Raw genomic sequence first — 27,836 nt, forward strand, 5'->3', positions numbered from 1 at the left:
TTATTTTATGTTTATGTTTGCCTTCATATACTATGATTTGTTCCAGAAAGTTATATTACAGGACATATTCATGAAACCATTTTCAAATTAAAAGCTACTGAGCCAAGAAAAATGAGAAATTGCTGTTTCTTTTTTCCAGAGACAGACCAAATTTTCTGTTGTCATAAACCAGTTATGATTTATTAACATAATTAATGGTGATATCCAGTTGAATTCAAATTTGTTCTCAAAAAATGATTCTTGATTTTTATGATCAGCTCCACAAAACTATTACCAATTTGTTTCCTTCTTAAGGTGAAAATGTCCTAGCTACTCCAATTGCCCCCATAACAATTTCTCTTTTCATTTCATTTTATTTTGCTTTAATTTTCTTGCTATTTGTCAAAATGAACTAGTGTGAGTATATTATGTCTCTGTGTGTGTCACAGATTTCTCATAATTGCTTCATGCCTGAGGAGCTTATAAAAATCCATCGGTATTACTCACCTCTTGATTTACTGATTGTTAAATATGCACAACATTACTTGGGAGAGTCACCTGCCTCTTGAGATGTGTTTGTGGTATTTCTGTCTATGTGTGCATAATATTGAATCTAATAACAAAGAAATATTTGACAAACCAGATTGGAGGGGTATTCTGCAAAATAACTAGCCTTTGCTCTTAAAGAACAACAATAAAAGCAGCAGCAATTCAAGGTAAATCACCAAGAAAGACCAAATAAGTATTCCAGACTAAAGAAGACACCCCCAACATGCTTGATCTTGGCAAAGGTGTGATCTCTGAAGCTACTCTGCTTAACCATTTCCTCAGGGTGTCCATACTTTGTGCCTCTCTGGGTTTCCTGGAGCTCCTTTGAGGCTAGTCCATCCCTGTGATTAAGGATCCACTCTTCCTTTGTTACAAGTAATTTCTAATGATTCTGACATTCATCAAACTGATGCTTTCCTAAGGATTCAAGAACGATAATATCATAGTTCATTCTTTCCATTGGGCTCAACCTTCATAGGGTTGTTTGTTGTTATCTCCTTACTATAGTCTCCACCAAGGCTCTTCTTTGTGAAACCATAGATGAACATATGTCAGATCTAATTTTATTCTTCAGTCTCAAACTCTTCTTGTTATTTTTCTCTTTAACTCTATTGACTAAATTCAGAGCAGTTACTTTGGATCCATTTTTCAGTTTACCAATTGTCTATTCAGTTGTGTCTATTCTACTTAATCTGTTCATTGAGTTTGTAGTTTCCAAAGCTTCTAATTGATTCTTCTAAAAAATATTTGTTATTTTATTATAGTTTCATGTTCTTGTCTTCTATTTTCAAGTCCTACTTTTACTTCTTTAATTGTAGAAACAAAATTCCGTGGTATCCTGTATCTAAAGATGTCAACATAGGAAATCTTTGTTCTTCATTTCTATTTTCTGAATCTTGGTTGATTCTATCTTATATTTTATTTCCTTCAGTCTTTTATGACCGTTTTTAGTGTGAATTCATATTTTTTAACTATGGAAATTCATTAACATCTAGATTGAAGCAATATGTTCTTTCAAAGACAGTTTATATTTGCTTCTTTCAATCATCTCAGGCACATAAACTCTTCAGCTGGACCACTTCAAACAAAATTCTCTGATTTAAATGTTCTGAGTTATATTAGTAAATTCTTTTGGACTTCAGTGTCATAAATTCTCAAGAGTTCTTTTAGTTTATCCAAAATTGAGAGAGAAAATCTTTTTCATGTATTTTTTCTACCTTTATGGGATCTCAAATTCCATTTGATGCCCAAGTCTACGTGGAAAACCTTTTCATTTATCTTTGTATCCTTGCTGTGTATTTATTATCTCTTGTTCTCCATACTGGTGGCAGCTCTTCTGGTGGATATTTAGAATGTTCAGGGATTAACATAAGTCCTTGGGCATTGGTAGTTACTGAACTTTTGTGTTTCTACTTTTCTACTTTCATTTTGTTTTTGACCTCTGTGGACTTCTTTGTTTTGTGCCAGGTTAGTAATGCAATTAAAGATCTATTCTTTTTTTTTACTTAATTCACCATTTTAGTCATTTTTCTTAGCAGAGTTTTTTTTTTCAGGATATTTGGTCTACAATAGTGCCAGAAACAGAAGTTGGCTCTAAGCTTCTTAATAGCCAATGAGAAGAGGGAAATCTAATCAATTACATGGTCACAGGAGCCAGAAGAAAAATGACTCTTACTTGCTTTGGAGAGATGTAAAATGTTCTGGCACTCAGGCCAGACTGGGATTTTTCTTAGTAGCCATTTCTGTCAGTATCATAGCTCTCCTAGTCCTTGGATGGCATCTTGGGTCCAGCAGCTGTTCTACTATGCTTCATAATCAGTGCTTTTTAGAATGCCAAACGGAGTGGTGTTTGAGGGAAAGGTCCAGGAAAACAAATTATTGTCTTTCCACTCTGTGTTACATTAGTAAGATGTGCTCCAAAACAAGATGTGCCAAGAAGATTCAGAGTCCTCATAATTAGCCTGGAATTTCTTACACTCTTTTTTTTCCCTGCACAATTTAGAAGCACAATCTTAGCTTCTAAATGAGATAGCTGGAACGGGTCTATGACTAGGTAGTAAAACTGAGTCTGATAAACTTTTATACCCTTTTTATGGCATAGCATAACCACTCTAAAAGCAATCGCTAGATAAATTGAAATCAAAGAACAAAATGTTTTTCAGTTAATAAATATCTCTCTTATTATTAACTCATAAGTTTTTAAAGAATTGTTCTAGTTTTATTTTAGTTTGCTAACAAATAAGATTATAAGAGGTGAAAGAATTATTATTAGATGAAACTTAGATACATAAATTACTTAGATTAAACTTGTAAGATATACAAAAGTTAAGATATTAATTAATTTAAAGATGTTGAGAGTTTTGAATGAAACTTGTCTAGAAGATATGTTTTCTAGAATATTGACTAAATTGTATGATTAATGGAATTTTTGGTGTTATTTTTCTCATTGCAGTGCTAGACTAAGACAAACAATGTAAAAATTAAATTTTAAAATAAGCAGTTTGGTGAGTTGGTAATACCAGTTACCAAGATGAGATTTGTAGATAGTTGAGGGAATAAACTGGAGTCAAAACAGACAGACATAAACATTGTAAAAATAGGAATAATGGATTGATGATAAGCAATGATCTATTGCTTATGGTTCAGAGATATAAAATACATAGTCATTTCTTCATTTCTACATTGACTTGGGGTCATGTTGAAGTAGAGCATCATAATAGAGCAAATATGTGGCAGAAGCTATTCCTCTCATGTCAGACAGGAAACAGAGAGTGAGAGACTGGGGGCCCAGAGTAATCCCCCCACCCCCACTAATCTACTTCCGTCTGTTAGGCTCTACCATCTAAAATTTCTACTACCTCCCAAAATAACAGTACCAGCTGGGGACAAAACATTCAACATATGCCTGTAGGAGACATGTCATATTCTAACCATGACAGAATTCTAGATTTCTGTATTTCTGTTTAAGAAAAAGTAAGTATTAGTAACTTGCTTGGCTGGTGGCTCAAGCTTGTAATCCTAGCTACTCAGGAGGGTGAGATCTGAGGATCATGGTTCAAAGCCAGCCTGGCAGAAAAGTCTCTGTGAGACTGTTATCTCCAATTAGCCATTCAAAAACAGAAAGTGGCACCATGGCTCAAAGTGGTAGAGTTCTAGCCTTGAGCAAAAGAGCTCTGAGACAGTGCATAGGCCCTGAGTTGAAGCCCTAGGACCCACCAAAAAACAAACAAACCTGTTTGCAAGGCAATACTAGGTAAATCATATTCTGAAAATAGCACTTAAAGGATGTTTCTGTACTGGCAGCAGTGGAGAAAATGTAAGAAAAGTTCAACTATTAATTGGTAATTAATATTATCAATGACCAAAATGGGATTTGTAGTAGGTTGGAAGAAAAAGGTTCGGTCAAAAGAGAAATGACTGCTTGGTTATTTCAGTTGGGGTTTAGAACAGAAACAAAAAGTTGAAATCAATTGCGTGGATCCCTTTATCCGGTGCAGTGAAAACAGGACTAACATTTCAAGAAAGACTTTTCTGTCATTTCTCAGAAATAATGAGAAGTTTGGTGAGGATCCAATGAAATGAATTTGAAAGGCTGAAATAAACTAGACCTTATGGGTTGGACTCTTGCTGAAGAAATACCTCTCATGACATATTGGCAACATGATGCCAGCTATACTGTGAGGTCAGCTAAAACTTCTATCTACTTCTGAATGTTTTTCGTTCAGTAAACTTACTAAGTTATACTCTCTGCCTTAATTCTCATCAGTGTTTTTTTTCTCTCATACAGCATGATGATAATGACAACTTTAAATTGGTAGTGAATCTTTTATTCTTTTTCTAATGTTTTCTATAGTTATTTTCTGGTTCACAAACAGGTTTTCCCTTTCTGGACAAATCCTACACAATGAAAAAAATAGGACAGATAGCATGCAGAATACAGATTCTAAATTTTCTTGGCAAGGAGAAATGACTATTTTTAGGTCTAGAATTTTCTTTATTTTTTTCTTTTTCCCTCCAAAGGAGAAATCCTGTTTTGTTTGTTAGAAGAACGCTATTTACTGTGACAACTAAAGCCCATGAATAAACTCTAAGTCTATAATTTTGTTAAAATTTAAGTTTGTAGAATAGCTATTTCCTTTCTCACCTCTACTTAGTTAGTCCCAGTCATTTCACAGACTTCTCACTGGATATCTGTATCTATATCTACATCTTTCTACCTATAGGTATAGATATGTCTGATATAACTTTATTTAGCGATACACACAAATTATACATACATATACACAAACATATATACAAATACATACACATAGATATACATATATACACACATATACACATATGTATATATGTATATACATATATGTATATATGTGCATACATGTACATGCATATGTGTATATGCATATAGTCTACAGGCATCCAGTTCTCATTAGTCATTTTTTACATGAACTTGGAAATGTAAAGAAATAATTTTCCACCCAAAGATTTAAACTCTAAAAGGTGTGTTCAATGATTTTTCATTGGTATTTAGCTATGAGCCTAAAGTGTATATAGTTACTAATGAGAAGAAACACATATGAAGAAGAGCTTTGGTATTTCATCTTTTTTGATTCTCTCCCAAGGCTATCCTCTTTTGGTCTCCCTGTATATGTCTAGAATCCTGAGTAATTTGTCATACCCCTGGTCTAACTTCCACATATTAGGGAGAACATGTGCCATTTGTCCTTCTGACCTTGGCTTACTTCATTTGTATTTTCCTTATACTGATGATTCTATATTTTTTACCTTATAAACTGTGTATTCAAATGCGTATCTGTGGAAAGATGGAGGAAGGGCACAGAATCTGAGGAAACAGGGTGAAAAGTGCAGCAGTGGAGTGCACTGGACATTGATGAAAGTGATATACAGTACTCGTGGAAATGAGAAGGGAGGGAATAGGAGAGTATGAGGGAACAGATGACACTGTATGGAAGGAAATGTACTTATTACCTGACTCATGTAGCTGTAACCCCACTGGATATCACCTCTAAAATAACAAATTAAAAAAAGAGAGGAGATACCGAGTATTGATATTGAAATCTTGTTTTGTAAGTTCCATTATTGAATGGAAAGACATGTTATTAATTGATGATTTACATTGAAGACGACTTATTACTGCATTAGGTGTTTTTTTTTCCTAAAGCCTGATATAAAAAAATATTCAGACTCATGTTCTTTACTTTCTATTTAAGCATTTTATATTCTCTAAATTTATGATTTCATGTTATGTACACGACTTTAGAATTTTCAGAGTATCAAAAGTTATTCATCTTCTTGGGAAGCATGATACACAAATGACCATTGGTAGACTGGTTCAGATGTAAATGATCTTTCAGTGTCAATTGTTTTAAAGTTTTCATGAGCAAAAACTTATAAAAGACTCATAAAATTCATTCATTTAGTCAAAATGATCTTCAATTTAGGACCTATAGTCTTGACTAGAAAAGTAGGTTGTCGGCAATGATTAGTAGAAGCCATAGTTTTGTTTCCTTGTTTGTTTAGTATTATTTCCTATCCTTTTTTATTCTTCATGGTCCCAATGATGGTGTGGTTGTCAGTTTGAGTCCCCAGTTCATGGGGGACTCATGTGATAGTGGTGATTGGACCCACATATGCTAGTCAAGCACTCTGCAACTGAACTACATTCTTTTTTTAAAAAAATATTGGTCTGGTGGCCTTTATTTGAGTAGCATAGAATAGCAAACTAGAAGTCTATTAGCAAAGAACACAAAAAGATTATTAAATTTTTGGCAGAGTGGCTAAAAGTTGGTCTTTTATGTATAGCAGAGAAATATAAGCAGAGAAGAGAATTATTTTTTTAACGTACATGCTACTCAAAAATATTCTAATAAAATCAATGATTTTACCTTTAATTCTACCTATAGTCCTGTGTCCCCATCCTTTTCTCTCTTTTTAAAAATTATCTTTAAATAGTTGTGAGCTATATTCTTAACTCTCATAGGTAAATATGTAAGGTAATATGCAAGCTTAGGTTCTGGAAAGTCAGGAATGTGTGTGTGTGTGTGTGTGTGTGTGTGTGTGTGTGTGTGTCTGGAAAGGTAAATTATTGTCTTTACTATAGATCCAAATAGTGCCATCAGTGAATGAGGACGTTTAGCTCCACTGTGATTGTTTAGTAGGACAAATGTGCATGTGGAAATGACTGAAGTTATCTTGTGTGACACAAACTCATTGGAAGAAGCTGCAAGTAATAGTTACACAGCAATAGGCACAGCTGAAAGGTGGAGAAGTTGAGCATAGGACGTTGTTTATTCCTTGATCTGTCTGTGCTTGACTTCCTCATTCCAATGACTGTATCTTCCCTTTTTGTCCAGTCAGTTTGAATTGGATTTCTGATGCATCTAACCAAGAAGAGTCTTGACAAATGCAATCTCTGTTGCCGATACTTTAGCACAGCTCACCTACAATTCTGCTAAATTCATTCTCTTGCTTTCTGGATTTTTTCCCTTTATTCTGACCAATGACTAGATAAGACATTAAAAATTTTTATGCTAATATGACACATTCGCCAAATTCAAAGAGTGATTTCACACTTCAATTCAAACATAGATTCCCCTCTGAGCAAACACTGAGGTGTTTGTCCTTATTGAGGCCTTGTGTAATGACTTTGGGCGTAAAGCTTTCATTTACAGTTACTGTTGTGGAGCGGAGAGCACCCTAGGAGTTAACCTGTAGGACAATGTAAAGAGGAGCGTGTATTCTTTGGAGGCACTTGTAGCTGTCATTTCATTTCTTGAGAGTTATGAATGGAGGCATTGTTGCAAACAGCTGTACCGTGAAGACATTTAAGCCACTTATTACTGCCTGTGGTGTCTGCACTCGAAATGCTGCAGACACCGGAATTATGATTTACAGAGGTGAAAAATGTAAGTTTTATGAGATCTTGCTGTGTGCCTAAATCTGTCTCTTTCTATTGTTGGACAGATTGTTTTGTACTGATGATTCTAAATCTGAGTGCTTACGATTCCAATGAATTCAAAAGGGTCAGACAGAATACATCACACAATGATGATAATATACTAATTTGGAAAGCAGTGCAGCCACATGAATGCTATTTTAGCATATTTAATTTTCCTCCTAACATTAAATTAAAACTATGCAACATGGCATAGGATCACAAGAATCACAATACATTCAGTAAACTGATTCTGGAATGTTACACATCCTAAATGAAAATAACCTTGTAAGTGGGAAATTTTTTTTTCTTGAAAAGATTCTGATAACTCTCTCCTTGTAGTCAGGTGGCCATAACATTAGTATGTTAAGATATGATGTCACACACAGGTTAGATGACTATTTTCTTTGAAGTTTCTTTTCTACTCACTCACATCTTGGTGAAAGAATGCTTGCATCATACTTTCCCTTTGGTTAAAATTATATTCAATCAGCTGGATCTGGTGGGTCATGGCTTGTGATCTTAGCTACTTAAAAGGCTGAGATATGAGACTCATGGCTCCAAACCAGCCCAGGCAGACAAACCTGAGAAATATCTCCAATTAACTACCACAAAACCAGAAATGGACCTATGTGTCAAATGGTAGAGTGCTAACCTTGAGCACAAAAGCTAAGGGATAGTGCCCAAGCCCTAAGTTCAAGCCTCAGGACTCGCACACATACACACAAGAAGATTGAATTCAATAAATATAAAGATAGAAATTGAAGAATTGATTTGTTTATAATACTGTATTACTTTTTTATTTTATATTTTTGCCATTCCTGGGGCTTGAACTCAGGGTCTGGGAGCTGTTTTTGTGCCTCTTTGTACTCAAGGCTAACACTTCATCAGTTAAGCCACAGCACTACTTGAGTTTTTTCTGAGCACTTTATTGGAGATAAGAGTCTCATGGGGACTTCTTCCCATGCTGGCTTTGAACTGTGATCCTCAGATCTCAGCCTCCTAAATAGCTGGGATTACATGCGTGAGCCACCAGCATCTGGCTCCTTTATTACGTTTAATAGTAGATCATGCACCATTGAGCTCTTTAGTTCTTATGCAAATTAAAAGCTATTCCAAAATATTTGCCATAGAGCTGCCAACAGAAAATTTTCCCTATTAATTTGTAGAAGATATGGTCTCTCTTCAGTTTGTGTGCACAGCATGTCCAGAGTACTCTTGTATTACTTAAATCAAATACTTTAACTTAAAACATGTTCTAGGCCATATCTTTCTTTCTTTCTTCCTTCCTTCTTTCTTTCTTTCTTTCTTTCTTTCTTTCTTTCTTTCTTTCTTTCTTTCTTTCTTTCTTTCTTTCTTTCTTTCTCTTTTTCTCTTTTTTTTTTTTTGGTGTCCTTTGCAGGATTTGAACTCAGTCAGGGCCTGAGTGCTGTCCCTGAACTCTTTTGCTCAAGGTTAGTGCTCTTCCAGTTGAGCCACAGCTCCACTTCCAGCATTTTGCTGGTTAATTAGAGATAAAAATCTCTGGGACTTTCCTTCCCAGGCTGGCTTTGAATCACAATTCCTGTAGCCTCCTGAGGAGCTAGGATTATAGGTGTGAGCCACTGGAGCCCAGCCTTTTTCTTCTTTTTTTTTTTTCTCTCCCTCCCTCCCTTTCTCCCTCCCTCCCTCCCTCCCTCCTTCCTTCCTTCCTTCCTGCCTTCCTTCTTTCCTTCTCTTTCTTTCTCTCTTTCTCTCTTTCTTTCCTTTCTTCTTTCTTTCTTGGAAAGTATCTGAAAGATCACCTAGTAAAATATTCTCAAGTTCTATGGATGTCCATTAGGGTGCTATGGGTTCATGTAACCAAAAATAGATTAAAATTTGGAGCTGACAACATTGAATGGTCCAGGTGAGAAGACACCTTATCCAGTGCTTAGTTTCTGCAACTAGGCTTGAGTTTCTCTAACTCTTAGCCTTCCTTCTGCAGTGTGATTAGATTCTTAGGCAGAGGTTACCAAATATGAACTGCTAACTCCTCACCACATGCTTCTTGGCACTTTTATTAGGAAAAGAAAAGTCTGCCACCATGATATTTCAAATAAAATCTCAGAGGTGAGTTTTTTAAACCATAAATTAGCCTTATTTGAATCATGCACTCTTCTTTCTTTTCCATTTATCTGTGATTAACGAGGTCAGATCTGCTGACTGGTTTAAGGCAACAGGTTTCTGCTACTGAAGCAGAGGTAGGATTGATCCTACCTTGCTATTCTCTGACAGTGGGCACTCAGGAAGCAACCAGTAACTATGAAACAGTGAAATCCAAGAGAGTTTTAAGGGCCTCATCTGATCATACAGTGAGAAGAAAGTTCTCCTGTGGAGTAAGTAAATGCTCTTCCATCTGTCTAGCAAAGGGCAATGAACTACTATATAAATTCATCCTGTCAGCTCTTATGATGGTGGAGTTATGGAAATGGAGGCATTATCTAGCACAATGTTTATCAACTTCTGCTTCACTTCATGAAAAGCATGGAGTGTGTCCGACTCCTAGTTCCCGCTGTGGATTTGCTGGTTCAGGATATGTGACTTTACATCTTAAATTCTAGACAAATAACTTGCACATTAAGGTTTGAGAACTCTTGTCAAATGATTCAGAAGTAATGATGTTTAACAGTCATCTCAGTGCTTCTTATCATTTCTGCCTTCAGGACAGAAGATACTGATTTGGAAATGTTTTCTGAAAAAAATTAGTGACTTTTTACTTACGATCATAACTATTTTCTCATGTGCTCATTACTCTATTAGGAGGATTGTCAGGTCTTGTTGAAGTCATCAGGTGAACAGAATAATCTACATAAGCCAGACAGGCATGGTGAAAACCTTTCTGTTTTGCACTATAAAGGAGTATCTGCAAGTGGTAAAAATGGTGAAATTAGGACAAACAGGAAAGCCATCAATATATTTACTATGACAAACAGCATTAAAAGACCATACTATTACCCACTTGTGGCTCTTGCTTACTTTCAGGACTCTTCTCAGTTGTCATCTATGTATGATTGATTCATTAAGAGTTTGGTCAATCTGGAAAAAGAGTAGGGTATTGACAATAATAGTTGACAATGATGGGTGCTGACTGTGGCTGATAGTAAAAAAATATAATATTTGCTAGGTTGCATTGTTAGATCTTTGTTTCTGTCAGACAGCACAAAGCTCAAGACAAATTTTCTGCCTGCTTCATAGAAATAATCTACAGAGGACCTGCTGTGTCTATGCAGGTCCTTCTGAAAGCCCAAGATGGCTCTCGTTAGTTTATTGGCAGTGCTTCTGGGAGACTGGAGGGTGATTGTAAGTATTACTCTTTGATAGCAGTTTTCAGGAAGAACAATGAAATTAAGATAGGTACCAGAGTAAATCTGATGCTTATTTTTCCATTATATTTCCTATCATGCTGTAGGACCTTTGGGATGTCTTATTTGAACCATCATTTGTTTAGGAACTTGAATTAATCTTTTATGTGCTGTCTGAGGAGAAATAATCTAAACGAAGTGGTGAGACAAACTTAGATAATTACTGGAGCAATACATGTTACTGAGTGCTGTGAAACATGTTCTGAGCAATTTACATATAGTAGCTTATTTAATCATTTGAAAACCGTAGAAGTTATGATTCCCATTATCTCACAGATGAGGAAACTAAGGCATAGAAGGTGAATACAGTTGTCTAAGTTTATATATCTAGTCGGAAAAGCTGATGGAATTTGAACACACAGGCAGACTAGACAGATTCATGCTCTTAATCACCAAACGATAGTGTGACTGGATATGATTTTAATGTGTCATGACAAATTAGGAATTTGTTCTAGTTCCTCATCTCCTCCTACAGTGAGTTCTGTAAAACAGATGGTGACACAAGTACAATATAAGAGTCTGCTTATTCTGGGGTTTGCTTTCCATGGTTTCAGTTGTTCATGGCCAAATATGGTCTGGAAATATTCAATGAAGGGTTTAAGAAATAAAGAATTTATAGGTGTGAAGTTGTTCACAAGTTTAAGTGACATGAAAGAACCTTGTGCCATCTTTCTCTCTCTCACCTAAGGCTACAAATTCTTCCTTTGTCCAGTGCACTTATAATCATGCTTCATACATAATTTGGGATCTTGTCTTACACATGGTTTTCCCCAGACTTGTTAGGTTTTAGTAATTGTTCCTCTCTTAATGAGTATTCAATAAAGCATTGAGATGATTATCACACTTTATGAAACTATTGTTTCTGATTATTGGCCTTTTAGGATATTTTTTATCCATTTACATTAATAAGTAACACTGTGTAACTAGATTTGGCCCATTCACCAAGTCCTGTCACCATTTATTTTTGTAAAAAAGGAATTTGTTGGACCAGGCATAGACATATGTCTATAATCACAGTGAAAGCATGAATAATTACGTGAAAGCACGTAAATGTGAGTTTGAGGCTTGCTTGGACTGCATGGTAAAGGCCTGTCTCAAAAAATAAAACAAAATAGGCAGCAACTAGTATGCATCTAGGATAATCTTACCAGACAAGTAGGAAAGGTTAAAAGCTATGTACATATGACCATATAAGATGACACTAAGCGAAATAAACCCACGATAGGGACACATGAAGTTTTATCTTTGTTGCTGTTGTTTTTAATGTACTATGTGATTTTTTTCTTTTTTATGTTCTTCCCCCATGGTATATCCCCTGTTGTCGCTGTATTCGATTCTGGTGCCCCGTATCTTGTATATACATATTTTCTAATTTGGGGAGGGGAAGGGAAATAACAAAATTCTGAAACAATGATACAGGTCGACCCATTGTAACAAATGTAATGATAGGAAATGTACTCATTACCTTACTCATATAAGTGTTGCCCCTCAGTATCTTTACAAGACAAAAGAAAAAAGATAAACACACGAAAACAAAACAAAACAAACAAAAAAGGAAAACATATCTACAGAAACACAGTCCTACATCCTCATTCATGTACTGCAGTATTAGTGCTGTGAAAGCAGAGTTGAGTAGATATGGCAGAATGCTTAAACTATTTATTAAGAGAAAAACTTTGGAAAATCTAAGTAATTATTAATATCCAAATTAATTATTTTAGTTTGATTAGGATACATTTCCAGTGTTGGGATTATTTGCAATAAACTGTGTGAAGATTATGCAGTTTCAAAGGACATTTCCAAATTGTTTTCTGAAGATATATTGATTTATAACACTACTGACAATGAGTCTGCTACTTCTGTTCAACTTTATCATAATTGGGTTTTGTCATCTTAGGCTTTTCTTAACTTAATGACCATGAATAGTTATACATCATTGGTCTTTTTGTTTATTCTTCCTCACTACAAAAAAAGCTATTTCCTTTTGCATTTATTAGTTGTTTTTCTCTTGCACGAGCTGTCTGCTCTTGTTTCTTATTTGCTAATCTATTAGAATCTTCTTGCTCCATTCATTAATTTCTATAAGCCTGAGGATGATTTTATAACTTAAACTAAAAGAACCAGCCATAAGATATGGCTTATGATTCATTAAAGCAGATAGAGAAGTGAGGCTTATAATAATAATTATGAATGTCACCTTTTAAAGCTAGAGTATCTATGTTACTGATGTAAATAATACCAGTAGCTCTTTTATGACTCTCTAAATCTGTACGCTGAACTCCTACAAAGAAAATACATCTTCTTTATGTAATGAAAATATTTGCTTATGTCGTATTAAATTTCTCATTTGTGTATGACTCATGGAAGTAGACAACCAACTGAGCTATGGTCTTAAATAAAAGAAACTTGTTACAATAATCTTTTGTTCCTCAAGATGAAAAATGTTTACAAACTTGAGTCTCTCCCACTCTTGTTGCAAAAATTTTTTTTAAAAGTCTAAAAAATTATAGGAGAGAAATCTGTGACCAAATACAGAATCCATGGCCTTAAAAGGAAGAATACCTTCAGAGAGGAGCAAGAAGCGTTTACTTAAGTTTAGAATTGTAAAGTGTTTAGCAACATTTTGAGTTGATAATATTTTGAGGACATTAAGTCAGTGAGCTTCAATTTCTCCTTTAGCATAAGGTTCTTGTCTAGCTTTCACCTATGGCTGCATCCTAAGTCCTTTTATTCTAGGGAATGAGAGAACAATTCTGCCTTGAACAAAGATGCAGTTGATCATCTTTACTTAAAGAGCTGCATTTCGTGGATGGGCAACAAGAGAATTCTTTGGAAAGCTAGATTCGGGTGAAAAGGCAGTGCCTTTTCCAACTTTCTTTATATTAATCTAAACATTTATGACATGAAAGGTGTACTTGAAACTCAAAACCGAGAAATATTTCCTTTTTGACCTGAGGTCTGGAGAGGCAAAGTAAGAGGAAGCTAAAAGCCAATGATGGTAGGTATCGTAGACCTCTTGATCAGGACTAGTGGCACAATGATGGAAGGAGAATGAACAAAGGCAGAGTTCCTTATTCCCATGCTTGCAGCTTGATGATCTGGAGAAGAATAGAGATACTCAGAAAACCTGAGCCAAGGACAAAGGATCACAGTGTGTGTGGTAGTGGGGTTAGAGTTCAAAGGTATTGGGTAGGACCATGGAACCCAATAGTGTATTCCAGCTTGATGTCTGATGGTGAGAGTCACTGCACCTCAGTATTCATGTCTAGGAAGCTGATTGAACCATCAGATAATTTGAGGGAGACCTAATTCTCCATTTCTCTCAGTCTTCTGCATGCCAGGCAACTTCTGAGTGTTAGCCAACTGTTGTGACTAAGAACACAGGCTGTCTGAATTTGAATCCTTTGTTCCAACACTTATTAACTACCTGACCTTGGTCAAGTTCCTCATTTCCCTCATGTCTCAAATAAAGATAGGGATGTTATGACAGTTTAAGGTAATTTGTATAAGATGCTTGGAAAGGTCCCTTGCACATATTAACCTCTCAATCTCTCATTAATGTAGGTGTCATTGGAAAAGAGCAGCGCATGGACTTGAAGAGATTGTTCACCAAAAAAGACCACTTTTGCTGAAAGAATATGAGAGTGTCTATATTAATTAAGCATATTCTATTGCCTAGTAGAATATTAGATTAGTTGTAGGCAAATACCAAATTCACTTTTTTATTTTGGTCGTGGGGTCTGAACTCTAGGCCTGGGTGCTGTCCCTCAGCTCTCCAGCTCAAGGTTAGCACGCTACCACTTGAGCCACAGCACCACTTCTGGCTTTTTCTGCTTAGTGGTGCTGAGGAAGCGAACTCAGGGCCTCGTGCATGCAAGGCAAGCACTCTACCAACTGAGCCACCTTCCCAACCCCCCAAATGCACATTTTCTTTGTTCACACCATGCAGTACTTCTGAATTTGTGATCACTGTATCGAAGCAAAATTGAGAACAAGATGGTCTCTTCTTGGCTTCTAAGCCAAGTCTTTAGAAATAGTTATGAGGTAATTCTATATATTTTCAGAGAGAGCATTCAAAATGTAAATGAGAGTATTTCAACATTTTATTGAAAGACTTTAATGGACACCTATTCCTTCCAGGAAAGGCTTCTTGGTTGGAGATGTGAGTTTTCTCTTTCCCACAAAGCTTGACTTGGGGCCAGTTCCTAGCAGTCTAAACCTTCCTCAGTCTGTAGCTCTATCCTGCTATCTAGATGATACTTATACACCTGTCTCTTTGCATATATTACTCTATTTTTAGAAGGGCTTTTGCTGGCTAGTCATTATGTGCTTTTCAAATTTTAAATTGGTGTCATTTTAGGAAAATCTTTGAACCTTTCTCTGTTTTCCCCACTTAGAACACACATTATTTACCCACCCACTGGGCCCTGTGTAAACACTGAACTCAGAGACAGAATTTGACTCATTGCTCCTTCTTCTTAATGAACTACAATCCTTGTGAGGGCAGAGGTTCCTAATTATCTTCTCAGTGCCTGACAAATAATACAGCAATCATGCTTATTGAATAAATGAATGATTGGATGAGGCCTAATGCAGAAAAACAGGTCTCTCAAAAATTCAGTTACATAACTTAGATGACTTATGAGCCTCTACCCTTTTTGGATCATGGGTGATCAGTAGTAGTTTAACAAAACAGTATGACTACATACAGATGTAATTAGCTTACAGAGATCTCTTTTTATGTTTAACTTTTATTCTAACTCAGACCTATTAGATAAGCAAAAACTTCTAGTATTCTTGTGCATTTAATCTCTATTAGTACTCTTTAGGAGTCTTGTTTCCTCTGATCACATATGATCACATCCTATAATGAATTAGAGACTATGAAAACAAAGTATGTGAACAAAGTATTATTCATGGTGTAACCACAGTCATTAAGCAAGTTGGTCTATAAATCTTGGGTAAATACGGTGAAGTCTGGATGGGTTAAGGAATGTATATCCACATGTCCATTATTTAGGCTGGACACTTGGCTGCCCTATAACTTTATCTGTTCTTTTCATCCTTATACAGAAGAGAAGCAGCATGATTTCACCTTTGCAAGTTGACACTGTACCTTTTTTCCTTCTGGATATCTTTCTGTTTTGTTTGACCATGAAATAGTGGTAAAGAAACCTAGTTCTTTTAAAAAGCAGTGTATCATAGATATATGGGATTTTTAAAATTATCATCTGGGGAATCACAACAGGAGATTCAACACTCTTAAAATCTGTTTAGTTTTTCTTCTTGGGTAAGGGTTTCTAGAAACTTGAGGAATGAAGGCGCTATTGGCCCATCATTTCTTTCCAAGTCAGGTCTATAAGCTGTGGATTGCCTTCTCCTTCAAACATTTAACAAAGAAATAAACAAGCACAAAAAATTTCTTTCACTTCATCAGTAAGAAGCTTAGCCTCAAACTTGGTGCAGTCTTCTTTTACATCCCATAATATAACATAGATATTTTTAGGTTGAGCCAGCATAACGCTGCTTAATTTCGGAGAGTACTTCAAAATGTGTTGAGATACTGATGTGGTCATGGGGACTGATGTGACACTGATGTTCCAAAAGCCAGAAGGATCAAGTTCCAGTCATTACACTTACAGCAACTTGTCCTCCGCAATACAAACTTTTATTTCAAGTCTCATTTATCCTGGTATTCACTTAAGCTTTCTTTAACCCAGAATTTAAATGACATATATTTTTTCCCTCTAGTACTTACAAACTTTACATATCATTAGGTTATTGGGATGTTTTCCATGTAGTCTAGCAATCTCTGACTCTTGACTGTTCATGATAAATTTATTTACATTTTTTGTCATGATGGAATACAGTATTCAGACTTGTTTCTTGTAGGCTTCCTAAATTCTCTTCATTTTACAGATTTCTCATTTGTCAAATGAATATTAATTGAGGTTGAAAATTTTTTATTTCTATGATTTAGCAATCATGCGTTACCAATGAATCCCCTTTGGAGATAGTACTAAGACTGGAGAAAAATTTATCTCAGAATACCCCTTTCTAACTTTTGTCTCCTGTCTATTTTTAAAGGCTCATAAACTTGTAACTTGTTAATATCCTCCCCAAATCCTATTTGTTCTCTATGTCCATGTTACTATATAGTTTTTGTAAACTGGTGCTTTTTGGGTCCTGGGCTAGTCTTGAACTTGTGATGTTCTTGACTTAGCCTCATTATCTCTCTACATGTGTATTTGTATGTATGTAACGTTGTATGTGTATATAGAGTTTTTTCTCTTACTATTAGTTATGGTTCTTAATTTAATTCTATCTATCTATCTATGCATCCATGCTCAAAGAAAGATGGTACACAGGGCTTCATTCATGCTAAGCAAGCACTTTAGCATTAGGATTTGTCTTTAGCATAGGGATTTGCTTTACTGCTTTTTATGCTCATAATATACTATTAATCATACTTCACAGTCCCAGGTGTTAGCTTCTCTTAAACTTATTTTGATAGACAAATGCCTTTTCTTCTGGAATCAAAGATTTATCTGGGAATTATCTTTAATCCTGTATAAATGTTTTATTGTAAAGATGCTATACAGAGGGGTTACAGTTACATGAGCAATGTAATGAGTACATTTCCTATTAAGCATTGTTACCTCCTCCTTTGTTTCCCCCTACCAGCCCTTCCCTCCCCACCTTCCCAACACTTCCCTCCCCCACCAAGTTGTAAAGTTCATTTTCAACATAGTGTCTTGTATATCTCATTGTCACAATGGGTCAACCTGTATCTTTAAGCATTTTGTTATTTTTCCTTCCCCTCCCCAAATTAGAAAAATGTATAAAAAAGATCCAGGGCACTGGAATCAAATACAGTGAAAACAGGGGTTATACCAAGAGGAAGAACATACAAAAGAAACAAAAAATCACATTAAAAACAGCAACAAGAAAGATAAAATCACTTGTGTCCCTATCTTGGGATTCATTTTGCTTAGCATCATCTTATATGGTCATATGTACATAGCTTTTGACCTTTTCTGCTTGTCCTAGACATATACTAGTTATTGAAAGTAAGGGAAACCATGGGACTTATGTTTCTTTGGGCCTGGCTTACTTCACTTAATATAATTTTTTCCAAGTCTTTCCATTTCCTAACAAATAGGGCAGTGTCATTCTTTTCTGATAGAGGCATAGAATTCCATTGTATCTCTCTCTCTATCTGTCTGTATGTCTCTCTCTCTCTCTATCTATCTATATGTATATCTATATATATATACATTCATCTACTGAGGGGCATCTGGGATGGTTTCATATCTTAGTTATGGTAAATAATGCTGCAATAAACATAATTGTGCTGGTTGTTTAGTATGGCCTTGTTTGTGATCATTTGGGTAAATGCCTAAAAGTGGGATTTTTGGGTTATAGGGGAGCTCTATGTGGAGTCTTTTGAGGAACCTTCATACTGCTTTCCAAAGTGGTTGAACAAGTTTACACTCCCACCAACAATGCAATAGGGTTCCCTTTTGGCCACATCCACTCCAGCATATGTTGTCACTAGATTCTAACTGGGGTGAGGTAGAATCTAAATGTTGTCTTGATTTGCATTTGTTTTATGATTAGACAAGTTGAGCATTTCTTCATGTCTATTGGCCATTCTTATTTCTTTTTCAGAGAAGCTTCTATTTAAGTCTTTAGCCCACTTATTTATCAGGACTTTGTTTCTTTGAGGATTTGTTGTTGGGGGATTTAATTTTTTGAGTTCTAAGTATATTTTAGATATGAGTCCCTTGTCTGTTGTATGGCTAGTGAAGATCTTCTCCCAGTCTGAGGGGTTTCTTTTGATTTTGCTAGCTATGTCCTTTACAATGAAGAAACTGCAGTTTCATGCAATCCCATTTGTCCAAACTTTATTTGATTTGTTGCATTTCTGGGTCTTTATTAGGAAAATTTCGGCCTGTGCCAAGGAGCCCTAGACTATCTCCTATTCCTTCCTGTAATGTCTTCAGTGTGTCTGCTATTATTTCAAGGTCTTTGATCCATTTGGAGTTGATTCTAGTGCAGAGTTATATATATGGATCTAGCTTTAGGTTTCTATAGGTATTTAACCAATTTTGCCAGCACCATTTACTGAAAGGTTGTCTTTCTTCCATTCTATTTTTTTTTTTATCTAAGATTACATGGCTATCTGGATCTTCAGTCCTTTTCTGGTCCTCAGGGCTGTTCTTGTGCCAGTACCAAGCTGTTTTGATTACTGTGGCTTTGTAGTAGAGTTTGAAATCTGGAATTGATTTTCTTCCAGCACTGTTCTTTCTACTAAGGATTGTTTTTTTCTATTCAGGGTCTTTTATTGTTCCATATGAAATTTTGGATTGGTTCTTCCATTTCTTTGAAGAATGAGGTTGGGATATTGATAGGTATCATATTGAATTTGTATATAATCTTTGACAGTATTGCTATTTTCACAATATTAATCCTCTCAATCCAGGAACATGGGAGGTTTTTCCACCCTCTTAGTTCTGCTTTAATTTCCTTTTTCAGGTTTTTAAAGTTTCATCATAGAGGTCCTTCACTTCTTTAGTTAACTCCTAGATATTTTATTTTTTGTGGGGCTGTTACAAAAGGGGTTGCTTTCCTGATTTCAGCTGCACTCCATTCATTGTTGGCATACAGGAAGGCTATTGATTCCTGAGGGTTAATTTTATACCTGCTACTGAGAATTATCTTAAATCTTGTTGCCCCATTCTCTCCTCTAGTTCATTCGGCTATGTGTGGCTAGATATTCTCACTCTACACTTTCCACATCTTAACTGTTTCTCAGATCTGCCATCTCTGCAACTCACATTTTGTTCTCTAATTAATCCATAAACTTCCTCCACCCCTCAGTTTACTGCTGTCAGTACGTTTGTCTGTTCCTCCATGTATCAGTCGAGCTTCTTTTTGTTTTTAATTCTAAAACTCTTTTTGAATTACTTACCAAGTATCTCTAGAGATTTTGATCTTTTTTGAGTGTCATACTATTTTGTCTAGGCTTGTCTTGAACTCATGATTTCAAGTACCATCCTACCTCAGCCTGCAGAGCAGCTGGGACTACAGGTATACCTCACCATTGCTAGCTCGATCTTGCTTACTGTCTTGTGATTCAAAACAACTTAAAAAATTTTAACTCTAATATTCTAATACCTGGAGCATCTGAATGTCTAAATTTGCCATATTTTTTGAATGCAAAGTAATATTTTTTCTCATGTTTATCATCTAATTTGCAACTTACATTGCTTAGTTCTATTTCAGGGAAACCAATGAGTAACCAATGAGGTTACTTTTATCCAGGGAGGATTTAGGTTTGCTTCTGCTGTAATTCAGTAGACAATTTATGTGATGACTTTTCTAGTAAATACTTTCTCAAAATGTGAAAGTTCCACGTCTCTTTTTCTCTCTTCTTTTTATCTAGAACAATGTTATTTTTTCACAGTTTTATCAGCCTGTGTTTCAGCTTTCCCATTTTGCTCTAAGCCTGTCTCCACCACAGAGAAGGAACTGGCACCTCCCCTTGTATTGTCACTGTCTTCTCCAGCTCTGAATATCCCAGTTCTCTTGAAGATTTTCATTAAAGGATGTGATCTGAGCAATGAATTTTGTTTTATATAAACATCAGCCCAGTGCCCATAACAGAAGTCATTCTCTTTCTCCTTCTCCCTCCACAGAGAGATTAGAAAGAGACCCTCTCTTGCTCCAGTGGTCTGTGCCTAGAGCATGCTCTGTGGAGCTCTCCGGGACTAGCTTGGCGGTGATAGTGGTGATATTAATGCTGATGTGAGGGGAGACAGAAAGGAGAGACCCTAGTCAATTCTAGCCTTGCATTGCATTCTATTTTCCTCTCGGATTGTCATGATAGTAGGTGTCTATGTTTTAAATATTTGTTCAAAGGGCTGGGAAGGTGGCTCAGTGATAGAGCGCTTGCCTTGCATGCATGAGGCCCTGGGTTCAATTCCTCAGCACCACAAAAGCAAAAAGAAAAAAGTCGGAAGTGGCGCTGTGGCTCAAGTGGTAGAGTGCTAGCCTTGAGCTGAAGAGCTGAGGGACAGCGCCCAGGCCTAGAGTTCAGGCCCCACGACTGGACCCCCCCAAAAAAATATTTGTTCAAATCAAACAAGTGATTTCATTATTCTCCAGTTCTATTTACCCTTCCTATTCAATCCCAAAGTTTCCTTGTGATAATTTGTACATGTAGATTTTTTTTAATGTTAAAAAACTTTAAGCATACAGAAACAAAGACTAGAGAATTCCAGCAAGGGAAGAAGTTACTACCTCATCAAGATACCCTATAGAAAGGATGATGGTATTGACCAGGAGATGGTGTCTTTTAGGTTAAAGACTTGTCTATTTTAAGAGTGGATAATAACGCTAACATTAAAAAAAAGTATCATAAAACATAGTGCAACTCTCTTTAATTTTGCTTCATAGGAATCTCTTTACACCATCAGACTCATTTATTCACCCTCTTGCAAGTATGTATTAAGAGTTGTAGGTTTTTCAAGCATTGCCTTATGGTAGAAAATCTAGCTACAGGTAAATCATTATGTTTGATTTTTCACTTAATTCACTTTTATGAGTTTGTACTAAGCAAAAACATATACTAGAAAAACAATTATATTAAAGTCAAGATTTGTATCATAGTATAACCATGTCTCTGGGCTAAGCTTGCTGTAATTATAGAACAAGTTCTTCTGGAAGATTGCAAACTACTAAAAAACAATATTACATTTTGTAGGAAGGTGATAAGTTTTCTATGAGCCAAACACCTTATATAAAGTTTCTCATTTAGTTCTCTTTAACCTTTAAAATAATTGAGTGAGTTTTATAAGCTTCATTTTAAAAAATGAGGCTGAGAGAAGGTCAGTAACTGAGGTCTCAGAGTCGGTAAGAGGTGGAATAAGTTTGAGATGGGTCTGCTTGTGAAGCTTTGTGTATTCACAGATGTTTGTTTAAGTATATACGTGCACACATCTAGATTCACACTTCTTATTCCAGAAAACCCATCCTGCATATATATACGCAGCATGCTTATTCTTCTCTGACTTTTTCTTAATATTGTTTATTTATTTGTTCATGACCACCAATGAACATAATTGCCATTACCATAACTATATTTTGAATTCTGTAGTTACATAAAACTTGTTTGCATCCTGCTTTGAAAGGTTTTTACTCTCATGTGTTCACAGAAATCTTAGGAGGTTAGTTACTACTGCTTTCTAAGTGAGACAAAGAATAGAGTTCATTTGATGTTAAAAATGGAGATTTGGGGCATTGAAATGATGGCCCCCAAATTTTCCTATCGACAGGGAACTTCAGAGATCTCTCCACTACACACTGCAAATATATTTGCCATGGAAAACTAAGTTTTAACACTATTTGCATAAACTAATCCTAATCTTCAGATTTAAGGATGAAATTTCCAAGTCCTTTGTTACTGCTATCTTTAATCGGTTCAAAAAAGCCTTCTTAAGTGCTAAAATTACTATAAATATTTTTTTGAATGCTTAACCTTCATCAGTACTTTATCAACGTACATAGGTAAGCAACAACCAAAGATGCATAGCAAAGTGTTTTGAAAGAAAATGAAATCTGAGTTTTTTATTTCCCATATTTTTGAATTCTTTGATCTGTATATAAAAAAATGAAAAAAAAAAACTATGCCCAAGAGGTCTCTGGTTATACCATAAGACTGGAATGACCTGTATAGAGCAACAATTATAAATTAAATACTTGAAGGGATTAAATAGCATATATAAAATAAAATAATTTTGAATGTTATTAAGCCTATTTACACAAACAAGTAAGAAGGCAAAATGGGGAAAGTAAGAGAAGTGGGGCAGTTACTTGACCAGAAAACTCACACTAGGGTTAACTCATTTAATTTATTTAAGCCTTCTTTATCATCTCTGCACAATTGAGAGTACCGTGACAAGAACATCTGAAATTTTATGCTATTGTTTATAAAAGCTGAATTACTTCTATAGATGTTATTGAGAGAAGACTATTAATAACAGCAACAGTCTATTTAAGGTGGGAATTTGTGTGTGTGTGTGTGTGTGTGTGTGTGTGTGTGTGTGTGTGCATATTTACATGCAAGTATATATTAAAAAGAAGGAGAGGGAAACCAATTATTTTTGTTCCTGGATGTTTCCTGAGATACTTGCACAGAAATATTTGTATTTTATCGACTATAATATAAAAGTAATCACTTAGAGGGTTTCTAAAGTTTAGCTCCAAGTTACTATTATTTTATGAATTCTTGATTAAAGAAGATACTTTGGTATTTGTACCGAGTGAATATAAATCCAGAGTCACTTAAGATATTTTGCTTAGCCTAGCTTTTGTGATTTCTCAGTTATATTGTTCAATGTTTAGATATTCAAACATAAGCTGAAAAATAAAGAAGAATATTACCCTTTTTTCCCCATGAGACACAACAGTGGCAATCATAGAAAGGTTAGGAAGTGTAAGTCCTTTGTAAGTATAAATTGGGTTCAAAATAATTGTTATAAGGTATTGGATAGCATGTGTGATTTTTAAGGAATGTTGGACAATGTTGGACATCATCCTTGGAATAAAACAAAACAAAAGATAAACGGACTTCCCAATAAAAGACAAAGGAATACTAAGGGGAAAGTTATTTGTTAGAGAATCAAGAGAGAAAAACCACAGAGATTATGTTATAAAATAGTGTCAGGCAAGCTGGCTTGTCAGCTTGCCATGCAGGGCTTCACATCTGCTTTCCACAAAAAAGGCAAATATCATGGCACCAACAATTCCAGGCATGTTACCAAGAAATCTCTTTGCTCAAGCTAATTCATGTTAGATGCGCATTTCCAGTTGCTGCTGGAATTCTAGGCAGTGTGCTGATTTGAGGATGGTGTGACAGATCAGATATCATCAGAGTAATTTTCATCTTCTCTGCATACATGGAAAGGTAAATTACTCCAAAGGCCTGAAGGGGTACTCTTGGATGGAATTCAAAACGACACACAGTGGAAAGAAAATGACCGCAGAACTGAGCACCGACTCTGCCTATTTGAGCTTCAGTACTGTTTCAAATAATTTAAAGACTGGAGCTGACTTTTTGGGGAGAGTGACTGAGACCAGTGAGATTCAGAAATGGTAGGCAAACCTACAGCTCTTCTTGGAAAGTCAGGAAGATTCAAGGAATTGAGTGGAAAAAGAACTTGTAGAGGCAGCAAGTGTTCAGTGTATCAATTCTTATTTTCCATAGGTTCTTAGCACATATATGTGTTTAGCAGATGGGAATTCCAATATAGAATGTGCTCAGTTTTCACTGAAGGTGATTCTTGTCCTTTTCTAGTGGGTCTTCTTATACTGCAGAGAATTGAAAGAACAAAATGATTTCCTGCCTGGCAGGGTGGTGCATGCCAATAATTTCAGCCACTTCGGAGGGAGAGGTAGAAGGATTATAGGGCAGAGTATAAGACTCTTAAAAACTAACTGTATCCTGGGTAGCTCCTGAGGGTTTGAGTAAATCTGAAAGATATAATAGAAAGGGATCCAAAACCAAACCAGAACAAACAAACTATTAAAACAAGAACTAGGGTGTGGCTCAAGTGATAGAGTGTTTGCAAGTGTGAGGCTCTGAGTGCAATTCCTAGTACCACTTTAAAAAAAACACAAAAAAACAAAAATGAAACTACTAAAGTAGCTTGCACCTATGGTTTTAGCTGTAAATTAGGTTGATACAAAGTAGGTATAATCATACAAGCTGAAAAAGAAGGAATTGTGCAGAAGGTAGGAAGAACCCACCTTGTTATTGCATTGAACTATTTCTACTGCCAGATGGGTTTTAATTCCAGTGCCTGTGGCAGTCTGATTTCCTTGGTGGTTCAAATGGACACAGCCACCTTTTCCAATGTGACTTTCTAGCTCTTCACATCGAGGGATGGAGTCTGTTTTCCATTCTTTGACTCTGGCCTGTCGGAGTGATTTGCTTCAGTTAATAGAATGATATGGAATGATGGTGTGCCAGTTCTAAGTCTAAGCCTCTCACGGATTTGCACATTTTTGCTTTTCCTTCGAACCCTGCCAGCAATGGCCAATGAAAGTCGTCTCAGCCATTATAGACCAGCTAGTTTCCTGACAACCTGAGAACTGCCTGCCCAACAAGCCAGAATGAACACAACCACATAGCTGACACATTGAGTGAGCTAAATATCATGATTAGTGGTCTGTGACATTAATCGTTTTCATCATGTAGCGTTACTGTGATAATAGAAAATAGATACAAGGTCTGTTTTCACAACCTGTGCATTGTTGAAAAAAAAAAAAAAACCACCCACATCAGAAGTTACCTTGTAACCAACCAGTTTTAAGATGCAATCGTCGTAGCTTCCAGATTCCCAGATTAGAGTTGGGGCAACATTTTGAACCTATAGATTACAGTGTCAGTCTCCTGCATCCCCTTGGCTGAGAATTTGTTTCCTCCAAATAGTTCGACTATTGTGTCAAGTCTGAAATATGGCACATAAAATCCCAATTAGAATCTGCCCTTCTAATCCTTTTGATGAGTTTCAAGAACCTAATAATCTAATACTGAATACTTTCTGTTCAATATATTTGCGATGTTTTTTGTTACTTTCATTGAAACTTGACAGACACACCTATTGTCCTTCTCATTGTTACTATTCTTTGTCATCTTTTCAAATCCATACTGACCATATATCATGTTATGATCTTTCTAGAGGGAAGAGAAGTAAATAATGTTTCATAGCACAACAGTGCAGTTTCCTCTCACTATCAGTCTGTTCATGTGGAATCATGTTCTTTCTAAAATTATGTCTGGAAAGTTCCATGCTAAAGTTGGCCTTTAGTAATTTATTCATTCACTACATGAATGTTTAAAGCTTATAATATGACAAGGCTAGTTCTGGACACCTTTGTATAAAAGAAGGACAGCTGAGTTCTCAGTAAATAAATGTAAAAATAAACAAACCATTCATGTAGAAATACTTACTACCAGGGAACAGAGTGATGTGGTAACTTATTTTAGAAGCAATGATCAGAAGAAGTCTCCTTGTGGCAGGACATTAACCTGAGCCCTGAATGAAATGATCCAGACATTCGCACATTTAATTGGAGATAATCATAGGCAAAAAGAATATGAAGTTCAGAGATGCTGAAAGGGGAAGGGGTTGCATGTATTTGAGGGGAATAAAGTAGATTATAGTAGGAGGGACAGTAAGCAAATGGGACACTTTTTGATGAGATACTTTTTAAAGACTTTCAGGAACTCCATGTGACTGAAAAGCTTGGTCTTAACCTTGTTGCCTTCCTACTTTGTAAATCTTATAATTCCCTTTATTGGCCCCACACAGCAGCTATGACTCTGGTCATCAGAGAATGATCAGGCCCATTTCCTAAAGGCTATGGTTTATTGCCCTTGTGCTTTTTGAATCAACATGTTCTGATCCAATGTTTGATAAGATGTATGGTCTAGAAAATAAGGTTCCTTGAAAAAAACAAGGTTGGTGGTTTAAGCCTAAAAAATCTCTGTCTTCTTTCTTCTTTACATTCTCATTTCTTCAGGGAAAAAATTCTTGTTTCAGCTGGGGGAAGGCATCAAATGAAAGTTTTAAAAATCTCTGATGAATGTGTTATTAATAGTGTGTGGCTGAAATACCAAGCGCATGTAGGTAGAAAGGCTATTCTTTCATTGGTAGCTGTGTTTGCTCTCTGAGCAACTTGTTACTTGCATGGTTGTTTCCTCATGGATTATTTGACAGTTTTTCTTCACAGTGTGTCTTATTATTATGCACTTTGTTGGTTTCATTTGCTGGTATTTTTTTTTCATTTCACAAGGAAGTATACTTATTGATGATGCATGGGAATGTCTTTAATTTTCTGCCAGGGTGTCAGCCCACTGTCCCAGGGCTGCTCAGGAAATTTTCTTTTATCTATTTTCTTTACCTTTCCAGAGCTAGGAGAGTTGAGACACAGGAATCCAATCTCAATATTGATGTCAGACTCTAATATAGGTCCTCATTATTGACTGGCTTGTGGATTTTTTTTTTTTTACCTTGAGAACTGCTTGTTGGTAATAATGATCAAAAGCTTTGAAATTTTAGATCCTCATTGGTAGTAGGTTTGATATTCATTGTCAGTTGTAGGTCAAATACTTATATTTGTTTTATAAGTACTTATATTTGTCTTATGGACTGAGATAGAAGTTGTCTACTGCTCTTATTCAGTGTCTGGGTGAAACCTAATAGATGGACCTTATTTTTCCTATAAGATTATTACAAATACATTTTTAGTGGTAAGCCCGTGATTGTGCTATGAGACAGAAGAATTTAGAGACAGATGGTTAGCAAGAAAATGTTAAATGTAGTCAGGCTATAGCTAAGCGGTAGAGCACTTGCCTGCATGTGTGAGGTTCTGGATTTGATCCATACTAGTGAAAACAATCTTAAATGTGGTTCTTCTATTAATATTTCCATGACTCACCAGTGTGTGGAATTTTGTAAGATAGCTTAGAAGAAGTCCAGAGGTGGTCAAGACTGCTATCTAAATAACTATACTAAGAATATTTTAATGTGAGAAAAGTGATGGATGTTTAGTATGAAACCAGCTACCAAGGTTCTAAGCACATCTTTGTACAGTGTAGGCTGACTAAACTTCCGAAGTTTTCTCTTTTCTTCTTTTCTCTTTTCTTTCTTTTCCTTTCCTTTCCTTTTTTTTTCATTTTGTAATGGGGAATGAGTAAGACAGACACTTTTGACTTGAAACCCTGTAACTTTTAGCAGGGAACCAAAGATTTTTTTTTTTGAAAAGGCTGATGAAAATCAAGCTGAAGAATTCTTAAAATGAAACTTGTTGCTTAAAATTGAAAGTTAAGATGTTTACTGTCATTTTGGACAATTTAGACTGTAATGACCCTCTATTAATTCATTCAAATGCTACAT

The sequence above is a fragment of the Dipodomys ordii genome, unplaced genomic scaffold, assembly GCF_000151885.1.
Source record: "Dipodomys ordii isolate 6190 unplaced genomic scaffold, Dord_2.0 Scaffold4, whole genome shotgun sequence".
Lineage (NCBI taxonomy): Eukaryota > Metazoa > Chordata > Mammalia > Rodentia > Heteromyidae > Dipodomys > Dipodomys ordii.